Raw genomic sequence first — 15036 nt, forward strand, 5'->3', positions numbered from 1 at the left:
CTGAATTTGGGATTTTATTAGCAGATTTTTCATGGTTTTGAATGCCAAACATTTTTTGATAGCTCTGGTTGTTAATATCATATTCATTGGCAGCTGGATTGAATGAGATTTTTTTCACTGGTATATCAGTAGATCAAATACCTGATCTGTCAGAGGTCACAAGATGACCTAGTTCTGTACCGTTCTAATTTCGTCTTCATACTGGTGCCATGAATATTCAGCCTGTCATAAGTAATTTTTCCTTTTTTATATGAAGTTATTCAAATTCATAAAAACACTAATTTCATCTAGATTAAATCTCAAATTTCCATCTCACAGCATTTCATGCCCATTGGTACTGTGGAGATGGAATTTGATAGTCTTTTGGCATATGTCTGCATTTCACCATAAATGTACTTGTGCTCAATCCTCTAGTACAAAACAAAATCTGTAAAAACTAACCAGAAGCCATATCTTAAAAATAGGTGGCACTTTCCACTGTAGACATTACAGAACAGCCAGACCAATAATTAACCCCTTTACCAAATATATATATCACTGAGGTAGACAACATCAAAACGTGCACTCAGTTAGTACCATAAAACAAAAGGAAGTGCTCTTTAAAGTACACTCATTAAAAAACCTCATTTGACACATGTACTTATGTCACATCGGATCTCCTAGATATTCCATTACCAATCATGAAATGCCACAACTAATCCACACATGAATGTCAAAGCAAACAAATAATTTTGAGTGACTAGGATGAAAGGAAACATGATTAGCGCTGATATCAATTTTTAATCACGGTGGCATGGAAATACAAAAGGCCCACAAGCCACATTGCTTACTTGATCAGTAACATTTTATTATGTAATTTTTTTTTAAGCAAATGTAATGATATGGACTAAATATTCCCATAGGAATTTCAAACATCTGAAATCTCCGATTTGAGTAGACTTTTTACCACATACACTGTTTATCATAGGTCCCATTTGTGATAATAACAAAACACAATCTGTGGCAATCATATTACTATGGAGCTAAAACTCAAGACTAACTTTAGACATCAAATATTTACATTCCACTGTACATGTATTTGTCTCATTCAATTACAATGCAAGCTTTGTGTTTTATTACACACGCCCACACTCCTTTCAGAGAAAACAGTGATGTAACATGCACAGAACAAGCTTTTTGCAGGACTGGTATCTACTAGGTGAGCCAGCTATAGCTGCTAAAAAATGTTCAATTTCACATACTTGTATGCTCCTGGAACAGTAAACAATAAATTTTGAATCATCCAACCATTTTATAGAGAAGATGTAAATATAACCATTATATAATTACTTTTTTTTTTTTTTTTTTTTTTACATATATTGTGCAAGTAACACAAAACTGCAGACAAATTATCAGAATGCACAAACTCATGAAAGAGGTGAAGATAATGAACAGTGATCAATCTCGTGAATCCTATTAAGAATGGCAAACGCCGACCCCCGGAAACAACATAGGTGGGATGATGTGCTTAGGAGGAATAAGCATTCCCTGTTGACCAGTCACATGCACTGTGATGAACCCTGTCTTAATCAGCTAAATGGAGTAATTGGGAATCAAAATCAGTATGAAAAGAATGGCCTAACAATTGGTATGAAACACATAAGATAATATTCAACTCAAGGACAGGCTGTATTTGCAAACAAGATCATTATAATGAAATGCTGATTTTAAATGAGATTAATTGTTGAAACCTCTACAACATCTACTTATTTGTCAGTAGACTGCCTTGATTTAGAACTTGATTATACACAAAACATGATCTCCCATATTGAATCAAATCAGTTGGGAGACCTAAAAACCATATGCATGTGATAATAGAATATTGCTACATAAATACCTCTTTATGGCGGATATGTAATTCTGGTCCATTTTTGCAATTTCAAAAGATCCCCCAAAATAGAAATCACTAAATATAATACATCAGTACACATATACATTGTATAAATATTGTGGTAAATGAATACAGGTTCACCAAAATTTTATCCACTAAAATTAATGATATACTTTGTAGACCTGCAAATTCGCCAAATTTGTGTCCCACCAAAACAACTGGCTAAACAGTATGGGAAGATGACAGAGAAGCTGAATTTTGATTATCATAAAGTTGAGTTGTTAATGTTTGTGTTCAGTAAAATATCCAAATATGAAACAGATGTGGAAGACTGTAGTATTTTTTTTAATCTGGAGTTCACTATGATATATATTTAATTGGCATATGGATGAAAATGAACATTATTAACTGTTAATTCAAAAATATATTCTGTCTCAAAAGGAAAAAACAAACAGGTTGGCTAATAAAGAATAAATTTGTGACCATAAGACTACATAGATATTATCAATATTAAGGAACTCCATGATCTCTTTATCATCAGCTTCAGAATACTTGTAGTAGAGACAGAAAGGTTTTTAACAGAGTAATTTTTTGGATGACTGATCACAAGATATGAATATTTCTGAAGAAGTAGCTGTCTATGATGTCAAAAAGCATAGTCTTTAATTCATTGTGAGAAATGGTGCAAAGTGTTAAAAAGTTGTACATTTTAGCACTGTTAGTTTTGGAAAAGTTTTGTGATTTCAAACTTTACTAACTTTTTCATTATTTATCATTGTTATTCAATTTATCTCTACACTTAATTCCATATTATTAGCACCATAGATGTCAAAGTAATCCTTCAGTGAGTATGTGGCAGCTTTGATCACTAGTGCCCACCCAGAGAGCTCAGTTGGTAAAGCAACTAACAATAGAGATTCAGGGAACCCAAGTCTGAATCCAGCCTGGCATTTCCCCCTAAGCCTTCCTGCTACACTTAATTAGTGCTTATATACAACTGTGGTAACTTTATTGGAAAATGGTCCCTATTATAACATGAGTGCTAATTTTAAATTCATATAATACCATGAACACCAATAGACACTATTCCAACACAGGCTACACATTTACAGCCCAAGACAATGCAAATACAGAGCCCTATCCACTGCCATAAGGCCAACATGAAATGAAGATTTGAATCAGCAATCAGAAGGTTGCTTGAACTTATTACCCATTAGACCACTGAACCACACACTCCCATATATACATTTGTTCATAATAGTGGAACATTGGTAATTCAGCAGTTATAGGAAGTACGACAGTGGAGATAAATATTTCAGCAAGCTTTACAAACCACTCTTTATTATGATCAAAGACAATATTTATATTAATCATTTAAAATGTCTACTTTTCTTGGTTACAGTAGGTGAGATTATATGCACCTACTATCAAAAATATAAAATCAAGCAAATGCCCACCAAGAAGCAGTTCATAACTTGTAAGAAGGAAGAAATTTTTATCATTTTCCCCATTAAACAAAATGGTCCAGATTATAAATTGCTCTTAGATCAGATTCATTTACTTCGGAGTCATATAAAAAGTGAGAAGGTCAAATCCTAACCTTAACCCTGCTTATGTGCATTAATATCTTTATGCCTGGACATTGAAGATAGCTCATTCAGCTCCGGCTAAGAGCAGGTGATGGGGACAATGGGACAGCTTGATTCAGTGGGGCTGTCACAAGGTGATGTTCATTACAAATGTCATATGTTGGAATGTCAGATAGATGGACTACACTAGTCTCACAGAATGTACCTGGCTGACCCCTGTTATGCATATACATGCACTCATCTAGAGATTATCAAAAAGTTCTTGACAAAATGAGGTCCAGTATACAATGGGATGCAGCATTTTGGTTAGCAATATTTTAAATTTATTTCAATTCATGTAGGTAAGAAAGGGTATTGTCAATTTTTACAATCCACTAGAAGACAGTGTTCACTTCCCAGTTGACAAGAGACATGGTTTAAGTGACAAGCAGGATATTTTAATCACTTTTTTGTCTCGAAAATTTGTTGAGAAATGTGTTTTTTGCTCTGCCCATTTTTGCCTATTTACCTAAGAAGGGTTTGTGAATTGATATCAAAGTAGATTAAGGCAATAAATTGGCATTTACAAATGTCTGAACACATCCTCCGTTCCTGGATAACATGTTCAACAAGGGATTCATCATTACTCCAGTGTTAACAGGAAGTCTCCTAAAACTTTCCCAGTACATGGCAAAAGGAAATCAATGAATCCTCCATTACACATGGGGTCAAAACGCATATCTGTAACTCAACTTGAGCAACTCACAAAACACAAGTATTGCTGTTTTTACTATTTTCTGCAAATGATAATTATTTTTTTACCTTGTAAAATTTGCTCTTCATTAATTATATATTTGCATCAATGGTTAATGCATTCATTTTATCTGTTCATTAAATTGACACCAATGATAAACAACTCAATTGAAACTACCGAAAATTCTGATTTCACAATGCTGTTATCAAAATGAAATCAATCACAGCAAATATTTGGCACTTCATGATTGTATCATCACCATACAGACTCCATTTTACTTGGGTATACTGTAAATAGATGATAAGTACAGATTCCTAAATTGTGTTAGGCCTTTATCAGTGTTTAACCACAATTATTGCTCAATTTTATCATACACAAACATTAATCTCCAAAATTCAGTCATTCCCACTGTTCAACAGATCTAGCACCATTCTATGCTCAGACATTCTCAAACATTTACTAGTACCATTGTACACCAATACCCAGTTCAGACTGATTCTCACACAACAATTCTATTTCATCAAAAATGTCCACAAAGCATTATGCCACATTTGCCTCAAAATGAGTGCAACCATGCATGCAATAGGAATGCCTTTAGAACAGATTTCAGCTGTGATTGAAAATGTCCAGGATGCTAAAATCCAAGACACATCTGAGGGATTCCATGACAACAAGACAATCATATCCAGCTTTTGTATCTGTGAAATCAATTTCAGTCATCACTGCTAGAACCATTCCTGGACTATAGCTAATAACTGCAGATCACAGGAGTATGAGCTTTGTACTCCAACAGTCAGCTAATCTGAAGCCACATCATCATGTTGCTAGACTTGCATGATATAGGCATGATTTATGCTTTAGGAAACATGACTAGAGAAATATTCTGTTTATTGATGAATTTAGATTTAATCGACCTGGACAACCGAAATGGGATTCATGGGTTTATCACTGTAGGGTGAATGCTTTTTTGGCTGTTATTTACATCAGTGGTTGGGGGGGGGGGGGGGGGGGGCTTGGGGCTTGGGGCTTACCAGGTCACATTTACAAAGGCAAAACACTTACTTAACAACTCCAAAATCCATGTACAACTCTTTTACTAAAAGGTATTAGAATCTGAAATATACTAAGTGGATGAAATAAACCTTGCTTGTTCTCTTTTAGACCTGGTATCAAATACATGCATGTATAATCAAAGTAGAGTTCATATAATTAGCTGGGAGTGAAACATGTATCTTAAAACAAAAAGTTCAGTGGTGAGAGCACCTGACTAGTAATGCAAGGGTACAAATATTTTTAATATGTTTATCATTTACCTTGACTCTGGGTAATTGATGATCCATGGCCATGACAAATTATCTGATCATAATCAATCTTCATGCTGTAGTATGATTTGCCTCTAATATCCACCCACTATAAAGCTATGGCTGATTTGATTGCTTTTAACATCTTTTTTTTTTTTACCATTGACCTTGACTGAAATAACCTTGGTTTAGGGTCAAGACACACTGTTTGGTCATAAGAAATCTCTGTGTCAAGTATAAGCCTTTAATGTATTAAAATTCATCTGTTTAATGTTAGAGAAATTGAATCTGTCTAATTAGAATACAACCTTTGTGCTGAGTACGAGTCCCTTTCCCTCCATTACAAAGCTGTTAGACCAGGTTATGTATAACGAACATTTCTAACTTTTGAACATCAACCTTGGTTCATAGTCATTATACATCATTTAGTCACAGGCAACTTTATAGTGCTCGATGTGAGCTTCTCATACAGCTATCTCTTTACTATGAAGTTGTAGTCTAGAGACTAACATAGGATTATCCTGCTGCCCAGTCCCATTCAGAATCGAATAAAATATTGTTTAAATTTTAAAAATTAAATGCGAAGTAGGAAGGAAGGACAGATAATACAGACAAAGTGATTCCTACATACATTGTACCACCTGTATGTAGGGGCTATTACTGTGGAACGTTGTTTGCTATTTGTTCAGGAGTAAAAGATTTCTAAAAGTACATTATGTTTTTCACTACATTACCCATACTGCTCTATTCTGGGGCCTAATTCTTGATTCAGGGACCAGAAAATTTTACAGTTTAGGTATGGGCCTCCAACTGATTACAACTAGATACAGACTGAGTCTCTAGCTGTGTTAAATGTTCAAGGGCATAAAGAAGATTTTTAAAGACTTTTTTTTAACTAATACATACTCCATTAAATATAGCCAAATCCTGGAGCTTGCATGAGCTCTTAAGGTTCTTGCTTTGCAACCGGAAAGCGTAGCTGGGTTCGATTCTCGATCCTGGCACCACATTAAACCTAATTAAGATATTTAACATAGGTACCACAGTGACTGTTCTTTTGCCAATATTTCAAAAATGCAATATTTCTTTAAGGAATGATTTAAAATGGGAATGAAAATAAGTTACAATGTAAAAGGAAGTTCTTAATAGTGCAAATAGATACATTAGATAAATCATGCAGATAATGATATAATAAGATTGCTATGCGTAACCATATGCCCCCCCCCCCCCCCCCCCAACCCCAACCCCCCCCCCAACCGCAAAAAAAGGTGCATGATGCACAAAAGTCCCATAACTCCTGTGACATTTATAGACGGATATACACTGACTAGGATATATCCCCAACCTGATTATATTTGCTCATCCTTCTTTTACAAGCTTTTTGTTTTCAAGGTGTTTTTTCCCCAGCTAACATAAGTGCTATCTCTAGGCACTCATCTACTGACTCATTGTGTCTATAAATACTGACACATTTGTGATGTCTTAATTCAAATGTGCTGCGCTTTTAAATGAGATTATAAATTTAAAATTGTGTTTTGTATTATTGTGAATGATGTCTGTTGTTTCAATATGAAATAGGTTTTATTTTTAAATGTGTTGCATCACCTAAATATATATATGGATCGATCTTCTGTTCTGCTATAAGAGCTTCGAAAGCTATTTGTTATAGTTCTTTATATATACATACCAATTTTAAATAAAAACTTCCTTGACTTGACAAGATGCTTTTTTCTTGGGAAAGAATGGGGAATAGAGTATTAAATGCCAAAAATTTTGTACACCAAATAACACCTTCCTAAGAGAGTTGGAAGAGGGCTGAATTTTTAAAGTTGACAAGTGTTTCTTATATCGCAGAGGTGAGGAGGCTAGCACTGATACAACATAATCATTATATGCAGATGTAATCTTGTTCACACCCTTATTAGCCTGCTGATTGACAGATATTCACTTAGATATAAATCAATTAATCATTTATCTGTCTTATATAGAGCTTTATTTTGTCTAAATAACAGTCAATTCTCTTTCATTTCTTACACCAGTACATTGCAGACTTCCTGACAGAAATGTATTCCTAATATAAATTTTAAGTTCATTTCATGTACATTGTGGTCTCCTGCATAATTGACTTTTTTATAATTAAACTAAAATAGTCATGATTCACAATTAGAGGGAAAATGAGCAATATACATGCATAAATTTTGTTTACCTGCATAATTTACAGTTAATAGTTAATGACATGGACTGTCATGGACTGGACTGATTGACAGGAGGTAACTGCATGTCTTAAAATTTTACACTTACATTCAAGTGAACATTTTACTCAATCTTGTATTAGAATTAATAGAACATTCTATTTCAATTCACTAATTTTTAAGACTGATCTTCATTTATATATACATGTATATAGTGTATATATTTTTAAAACTCCTAATCTTTGATAGAGAAATATTCTCCCTGCAGGACAATTTCAGGATGGGAATCTGTAAAAGTGTGAAAGTGTATACCTACCCATTACATGAAAGCCTCACATTCAGTATATATCACAGTAGAGAATAACACTGACCTATAGAAACCTCCTCTGACAATAGGATTCAGGTAAATACTCCACTTGTCAAATGCATATCTTTTACGAAAAACAAATGGCTTCACTAGGCACAAGGGACATATTTTATCATGGAAGTGACTTCACTGCTCATCTCCTATTAAATGATGGCTTTATAGGCATAGTAACAGCATTTATGTCTTCAACAAACTATTCTCTTGCATTGGCATTATACACTACATGACAGTTCATCGAATGGAAACTCCAGAGTCTAAATGTAAGTTAGGAAGTCAGTACCAAAACAGTGTTGCTCTGATCAATGTATATAAACTGTTACGATTAGTTGTCAGAGTGTGGATGTATACACTAGACCCACTAATTTCCATGACTGATGCATAAATGAGTTGTTCTGCAGAACCCCAACATTATCCGGTATAATCAGTGACAGATGCCTATAGTCAGAGTACACTCGGTTTAGGATTTTCATATACAGATGTCAAATTGGGTACCTCTGGTTCAGATCTTTTTTTTAGGGAACAGTACAAGATAACACTTGATGTACTAGTGTCCTAAGAGTGCCTCTGTCTTTGTCTGTGCCCTAGCTTGATTTTGGAAAGCCTGGGAGAGCAGTGGAATGCTTGTGGTGATTCACTGGTACATATCTTATCTCAGAGGGCTCTGTTATTTGTGGAATCTCCAAGAACATCAACAAATTATATTTACACTCTGCTATCTTTTGAACAAATATTACTCTGCAAGTCTACCATACATTTGGTTATGTTCCATTCATAATGGTACAGATTTTTTTTAAACAATCATCTTTTTCAAAAGAAAATTTCAGTGTATCATTTAGTAGATACATACTTAATTGAAATTTTACTGGTACCCCAATTTAATTTACAATGTTTCACACAGATTAATTTGTATCTACAATCCACTCCACAAGACTACCTGTGATGGAAGCTTTCTGCAATGATTGTCATATTTCATTATGTAACTAATTAACTAATTCTACTTCACAAACATGGGGACATGACCATCTCTCTCTCTCTCTCTCTCTCTCTCTCTCTCTCTCTCTCTCTCTCTCTCTTAAAATAACAGACTTCATACTAGTAATATAGAATCCAGACTTCAGTTTGACGCCAAGAAATGGTAATGCAACTGCAGTTTGTTTGGGAGGCACTTATATATCAACATAAGTACTATAAACGAATAGCAGATTTTTAACAAATTACACAAAACAAGAGGGTCATGGGCCACATTGCTAACCAGAGCAGTTGCAGTCATAAACTTTACATTTACATTCAATAGCTTTCTTTTCTAATCAACTCTTTTGTAGAGTTTCACATTTCGTTGATGTGTAAAACAGTTGGTAGTACTAAAATGGCACAATGCCAAACCATGATCCAGGTGGACTTCATGTTGTCTGTTGAAACATTGAAAATGACAGGTGTCGAGGGTCTTACCTTGCATTAAGCACATAATTAGTGAAAGAAAAAGTGAGCAATCTCATATATACCCAAGCCCCCACAATGCAACACATTATGAATGACAATGCTATGGATAAAACATAACAAATGATAATGCCTCTGGGCTATACTGTACTATTTTCACCCATGTAAGCAGATGGCACTTTACTCAAATCAGATGTAATATTGTTTTGAAGTGTAAATTTTGTAAAATATTAAAACAGAAATATTTCATGACTAGAAAACCTGTTTCACGCAAGTTGCACAAATTGGTATATTTTAGCCAAACTTCAATGTTCAAAAGGGGCATAACTCCCAGAAAAAGAATAAAATCAGATTTTCCTATGATTACACACATCTACACAGTAAGTCCATATTAACTACAAAGCTTAAAATATGAAATTCTGTTGAGCGGTTTCAGAAGAGTTGCACTGACAAGAACAGAACTGACAGACTGACGAGTTAGAAACATAATATACCCCCTGCAGCTCATTGCATGGGGTATAATTATTTGTAATTTCTGACCCAGCATTTCAACTATAGACATCAATGTGAACAGTATCCATCCAACATTATCTAATTTTGTTTTACTGCTTGTGTGTACCTACAAGTAACTGAGACAGTCAGCTAATCAAACATGCAATTACATATATACTGAATTATTTCATGTAAATGTATGTAAAGTTTAATAAACAGTTACATACAGTGGTAAAGAAAATATAAACTGTAAAAACGTATACCTTTTTGTTTTGTTTTTTAGAAAAACTGTATTGATTTCCAATTAGTATAGGTTAATCAATAACCAAAGAAAATATATATGTTGCCAACTTTTTTAAAGATGCCAGACAGCATACAAAAACAAAAGTTAATTTTTATCAACATCAGAAAATCACTCATTTTCATTAAACAGGGTGATGAAAATACATTATTGAAAATTGGTTAAAATGACAAAATTTTAATTTCAACTGCAGTTTCAAAAACTGCTGCTTTACAGATATATATGTAGGACTCCAAAGTGCGATGGTCATGCCAAGGTGCGATGGTCTGCGCCAAACCCCGATGGTGTGATATGCCAAAGTGCGATGGTCCGCACTCATGTGCCAAAGTCACGCCGAAATCCATTGGTTTGTAAACTACACAGTGTTTTGGTACCGACTGAACCAACCGTGTGTTGTTTCACCAAAATATCAGTGCAAAATCCATGCACAAAAAATGAGAATAAGGACTTATTTCATTACCATTTAGTTGTCGTGTTATTAAACACAAAATTTTCCAACACAAATCGTATAGAATGTTTTGTATTATAGCATATCCCTAGATAAAATAATCAACCCTGATCTACTGAAACAGGTTTTATTTCCAACAGGTATATTGGAGAAAATACAAGGCCTATCTATGATATTATGCATTACACCGAGGAAGAAAATATACCTGGTTTATTATTACTTAACGATTTTGAAAAAGCTTTTGATACAGTGTCTTGGGAATTTATTAAAAAAGCACTAACTTTCTTTAACTTTGGCAACTCTATTCGGAATTGGGTATCATTATTTTGTACAGGTATTACATCTGCAGTAAATCAAGGTGGTAATCTCTCTGAAAAAAACAATATTCAGAGAGGGTGTAGACAAGGTGACCCTTTGTCACCATATATTTTTTTTAATTTGTGCAGAAATATTATTAGCTATTCAGATTAGATTAAACAAAAGTATTAAAGGTACTATTACTGTATAAACAATGTAGAAAAGAAGATTTCCCAGTTGGCTGATGACACTTCACTTATTCTTGATGGCAGTAAAGAATCTCTCTTAGAAACATTGGAAACATGCACTGCAACAATTTTCAGAAATGTCTGGACTTTATATTAATTTTGACAAGACCCACATAGTATGGATTGGATCCAAAAGATTTAGTAATGAAATTTTACTGCCTAACTACAAGCTTATACGTGGGGTACTACAAGATTTAAAGGACACATGTCATGTTTTCAAAGTATACAAAATGCATGTAATGCTTAGAGTAACTAATTCTAATAGTTCATTCGCCGAAATTTTGCGATAATATAACCACAATACAGACTTAAATCTAAGCCCCGATTTCAAAAAAGTCTAGTTAATTAGGTAGGTAGTCATGTGGTTCAGTGACGTCACATGCGCCCTTCAGATTGTGAAAGTACTGTGAGACATTATTAAAAACTCAGCTTTTAGGGGCCTAATTTATTCACCATGGGCAACATTTAAATCGATGTTGACAATATTCTCCGAGTTTTATATGTTTTCGTCACCAGTGCATACAAATAGCAATGTAAATACCCAAATATAATGAGGAAAGCATTGTATGAAATCGGCAATATTGCGAGTAAATAATATTTATATGGGTCGCTGTCTACAAACTGTTAGGTAATGTTATTCCTTTATACATCTGTAATTGCCGCTGTTTTTCTAAAATAAACAGTGCAATAATTATTTATTTTTGGATAAGACAAATTATAATATGTTACACTGTTGACAACTAGGCCCTAGGCCAAGCTACTGTCACGGGTGCATTTCGGAAAGAAAGAAAAAGAAAAAAAACACACAAATCTATAAAAATAATCAAATTTAAAGTGGAAATCATATTATTTTATTTTGATAAAGCAATCTTATTATTATTTTTGAATTGTGATCAGCACGTTGTTAGGAAGTGGGAGAACGGCGTTATACTGACGCACTCTTGAAAGATTTTACGAGTTCAATGAGGACATAATTTTATAATTCAATTTAAAGTTAGGAAATAAAATATTCTATTACTTATCTAATTAAAAGTTCAATTATTTTGTATCATTAAAATTTTTGTAAATCTGATCTGCCAGTTGGTAGAAACTCACAAGTTACATTGTATATATGTTGTTACAAGGTGAAGGTCAGTTGATCCAAGTGTGTATTGAATTTGAAGACCAAAACAGAATGTATGCTGTAGGCCACCTACCAGTGCTTATAGCTTCGATATATCCATTTTCTCGCAGTTTATCAGGGTCTCTGTCCAAGTGGTTTTTGAAAAGATGACTGGGTGTTTGTTTTTAAGGTCAAGTTCTTGCTCCAACAAAAAATTATCCACGTCTTTCTTCGAAAAATTGAAAAATACTCAGTCTAAATCTTTTCTTCTGACAACTAGTACACCCGAGCACGGCACAAAGCATCTTAATGCAATATCATTTACAAGCCGTTAACGTGATAATTGGTTTTTTGTCAATTAAATCTAATCTGTTTATGGAATGGCTAATAGATGTTTTCAAATCCGAGGGCGCATATGACGTCAGACATAATGGCGCGTAAAATAGCGAAAGTAAATATTGCAAGAGTTGAATTTCATCGCTTTCAAACTCGAAAACTACGCAAACTATTTCATTTAAAACATATTTAAAGTAGTTTTAGGCATGAAAAGAATTGATTTTGCTGAAAAAATGAAAAAGTTTAGAAACATGCGTTGTGTCCTTTGAATTACTAGGAATACATTTTGATGTGGAACTAAAGAAAACGATGCAGCTAAACTATGAACCAAAATGTGTACAGATTAAATCTTTACTTAAACATTGGGAGAAAAGATTTTTGACTCCCATTGGAAAAATCACAGTTATTAAGACATTGGTTTTGTCCTTATTAAACTATATCTTGATGTCAATCCCAAATCCCTCTGAGTTATATTGTAAAAATTATTTTTTTCTCTCATATGGAATAATTCAACTCACAGAGTAAAAAAGGAAGTAATAGTTAAAAAATATGAAGATGGAGGATTGAAAATGGTAAATCTAATGTCTTTTATAGCTTCTATGAAATTATTTTGGGTAAGACATCTCATTTTTTTCCAGCAGAGGTATGGGACTGTTTATTCCCAATTTTGAGTTGAACAAATTCATTAACTGTGGAGTTGAATACATCACCACTTTTTTAAAAACACTGAAAAATAAATTTTGGATTAATTAATGTATTCAAGTCGTACATTACATTACATAGTCTTATTGATGAGTCCACTGTTGCTGCTGATTCACCTCTATTTTATAACCCACAGATTCATATTGGTGAAAAACCATTTTTTAATAAACAAATGTTCGACAGCAACATCAGACTAATTAATGATATTATTAATGAAGATGGTTCACGTTTTAGTTTTAAACATTTTGGTGATATTTATACAAACATTAGGATTAATTTTTAGAACACAACAGCATTATCCATGCAGTAAGAGAATGGATAAAAAACTCAGACCCTGGAAAAAACATCATGAAGCTCACAAGTCCATTAATTATGACAAATACTTACACAATTTTGAAATGTTACAAATCAAAATTTTTCTATGAAATTCTTAATAAAAATAACTCGGTCTCAGCTGGCAAAAAAGAAATGGAGTGATCTTTTAGATGTAGATGACAAGGAATGGAAAATTCACACAAAATACCCTTCAGAGTGACAAAAGACTGTAAGCCCCACTGGTTTCAGTACAGAATTATAAACAAAATTTTAGCAACAAATTCATTATTGTTCAAAATAAACAGAATAGATTCTAAATATTGCAACTTTTGTCACTCTGAGGAGGAAACAAATATATTTTATGGGAATGTGATTGTTTACAACTATTTCTTGTAGAATTCAAACAATTTTTAGAAGACACTTAGACTGAGCGACAGATTACAATTACAAAGAAATCCTTTATTTTAGCTTGTATTGAAAATAATAGTAATATACAAAACATTATCATTTTATTTCTGAAGTATCATGTCTATACTGCAAGCTGCACTAAGAAACCTTTAAACCTGCCTGCTGCAATATCACAAATGAAATTATTTTATGAAACACACAAATATATAGCATATAAGAATGGTGAAAAGAAAAAATCTGATACTCAATGGAACAGATGGAACTTAATATATACTTAAAACATGCCTCTCTCTTTTTCTCTCTTTCTCACTATCTCTCTCCATGCACATAATGATAATTATATATGACTTGTTGTATTCATGAACTTTATTATGTGTACAAAAACCAATAATAAAAAAAAAAAAAATTCCAAGGAATTTATCAATTTAATATGTGTATGTCAAAGTAATAAATGATCATGAATTAAAGAATGTTTGTGTGAAGAAGATAGTTCGACAACAAATGCACTTTGCTGTTTTCATAATCCTCAACAGTGTAAAACTTGCCGATCATTGCTGTCATCCATGTAACATTTCTTCGGTTTTATTTTGAAAGATGTTAAGAATGATGACACAATGATGTAATGTAACTGAACTCCGCACCATCGGACTTTGGCGTGACCATCGCACTTTGGCGTCCGTTAACAAACCATTGCACTTTGGTGCAGACCATCACACTTTGGAGCGACCATCGCACTTTAGAGTCTTACATATAAATAAATTGATTGTTGTTATCAAGGAAATCATTGTATAATAGACATGCAATAGAGAAATACCAGCATAGGAGTCATTGCCCTCAACAACATTTTTGTAGTATAGATAATTGATTATTTATAGAAAATATAAACCTTTTCAATATG

The 15036-nt window shown here is 33.4% G+C and overlaps 1 protein-coding gene across 16 annotated transcripts in view; it reads right to left on the bottom strand.

Annotated features, from left to right (window-relative positions):
* The window catches only part of LOC125670788 (uncharacterized), a 56987-nt gene that overhangs the window by 25566 nt on the left and 16385 nt on the right, over window positions 1-15036 (bottom strand). For 3 of the 16 annotated variants that reach the window (XM_048906168.2, XM_048906166.2, XM_056162899.1), the window contains exon 3: window positions 11012-11100. The exons of 11 other annotated variants lie outside the window; for them this stretch is intronic. The gene's annotated coding sequence lies outside the window, so the exon portion shown is untranslated. Of the gene's footprint in view, window positions 1-8001; window positions 8664-11011; window positions 11101-15036 lie in introns of those variants that run through there. 2 more of the 16 variants (XM_048906169.2, XM_056162900.1) reach the window with 2 other exon arrangements.

This window comes from Ostrea edulis, chromosome 4, assembly GCF_947568905.1.
Source record: "Ostrea edulis chromosome 4, xbOstEdul1.1, whole genome shotgun sequence".
NCBI classification, from domain to species: domain Eukaryota; kingdom Metazoa; phylum Mollusca; class Bivalvia; order Ostreida; family Ostreidae; genus Ostrea; species Ostrea edulis.